The sequence below is a fragment of the Pteropus medius genome, unplaced genomic scaffold (genome assembly GCF_902729225.1).
Source record: "Pteropus medius unplaced genomic scaffold, Ma_sr-lr_union100, whole genome shotgun sequence".
Classification (NCBI taxonomy): Eukaryota; Metazoa; Chordata; class Mammalia; order Chiroptera; family Pteropodidae; genus Pteropus; species Pteropus medius.
Window position 1 is genome coordinate 19,987,799 of NW_024349800.1, and position 2,033 is coordinate 19,989,831.

The following is a 2,033-nucleotide window of genomic DNA, read 5'->3' on the forward strand; positions in this document are numbered from 1 at the left end:
TTCTGTCTTTAATCCTCTTTGTATGGCTACAATGTTATTAGGCACATTAACTGCCTTCGAAGAAATCACAGAAGAGTGTATTCAATGTTTCTCTACCATTTAATCTTCTAAAACATTCTTATCTTCCATACCTATTTCCGTCTACTACTCAGAAGTAATGTTTTACAAAACATAGATTCTCAAAGTCCTAAGAAACATTCCTTTAAAATAATGTTTCAATAATTTCATTTTTCAGTAATTATTTCTATAATGCTTCCCCAATATTCTATCATAATAAGAAATGAATTTGTCTACGGCCATGCCACCTTGAACAATCCTTATCCTGTCTGATCTCAGAAGCTAAGCAGGATTGGGCCTGGTAGTACTTGGATGGGAGACCACCTAGGAAGATCAGGTGCTGTAGGTGTAAAAAATTTTAAAAAAATAAAAATAAGCAATTGTAAGCTGACAAGTTTCTTGCAATCTGTGAGGTCAACCAAGGGTTGCCTCGCCTAAAAATATAAATTAAAAAAGAAATAAAAAGTGAATTTTATACAGAAATGGAGAAGGATAAAGTCAGCCACCCTCTCCCATGTAGGGCACATGATTTACAGCCGAAAAAATAAGAGGCTCGCCCTGAGAATGCTTCAGGAGGAAAATTATTAGAAAGAACTGGATTCTCCTCAGAGCAATGGTGGGGAGAAAACATTAAGAGAAGTGGTTTATGATAAGGAGTGTGTGTTCTGATATAAGAAACTTAGTTCCAATAGGAAAGGTGAGAATCTGTAAATGCAGGGAGGGTTCAGAAATAAATTCCCGTTAAAGTTTGTACAAGGAAGCAAGAAAATAAGTAATCCTATAGTACATAGTAATAGAAAATCTGAGACACTCTTAAGAGTGACTTGGGTAAATGAAGATATGATACATTCTGACCTAAATGACACAGGAATCGAGCAACACAACTATTTGTGATTTCTAGGCAACTGGTGTCACCACTGAGAGAGAGAGGACACTCAGATACTATGTACCCTGGGACACTTTTTTTTGCTCTAAATAGAAATGTTTTGTGATTTGTTAGATGAATAAATATGGAACACAATTCAGATAAGGACATCAATGACAACAACATTAAATGGAAATCAACAACAATATAAAATTAACCTCAATTTCCGAGAACTTGGGTTATGATCTGAATGTAGCTTCCAAATTTCTGATCTACAACATGAGACTCTATCCTACTAGGACTTTTCATAGCCAGAAAATGTAGAAATATGGGAGGAATTCGATTGTTTCCAAACTTCTTTTTCTTATAAAACTTATGCAATTTAATAACTCCCCCTTATCAGTCATTTGCAAGTAAATGACTTTGCTTCCGGTTAAATATTCATTATGCTTAGGAAATAAAGTGAGGAAAACTTCAAAATTGGCATCTTTTCCAACCTTCAATTTGTCACCATGCATTTCTCAACCATGGTGCTCTATACCACCAGCAGCAATTATCTTTGTACTAGCAAACCCCACTGTTAGTCTGGCATGGAGCTACTCACCTACAGTGCTTCTAATTATTGATGCATTTTCCCTTTTCAAAATGTCAGACAGTGTTTATGTGTAATCATCTGGTTTACTACCTGTGGCTACTCTATCCATTGACAAATGTGGATAGTCGTAAATTTCTCTCATTGTTTGAGCCTCAGAGTCCCATGAATTCTTAGAACAAAAATACTGAGACTCTACAATATTTAAATTTTGTTTCCTAATTATAATTCCTAATAATGATTTATGCAACTAGTTGTGATTACTAAGCCTAGGGGATGCTGCCCGATTGGTGATTATATTGTAGTTTTATATTTTTCCATTGATTATGCTAATTTATATTGTACTGAATGAAAAATTGCTAACACCTGCCTCTCATATCATGAAAAATACTTGGCAAATATTATTGACCCAGGTAGCTGCTTTTGCTAGTAAATTTTATATAAAACAAATAGTTTTAAATGATACATTTTTTCAAAGCAAAATTGTTTTGTCCTTTGGCTTTTTTCTTCTATGTAATT

General features: G+C 34.2%; 1 pseudogene; it reads left to right on the forward strand.

Moving 5' to 3' along the window:
* Positions 1-288: 288 nt before the first annotated feature.
* Positions 289-406, forward strand: LOC120622494 (uncharacterized; annotated as a pseudogene).
* Positions 407-2,033: the final 1,627 nt, after the last annotated feature.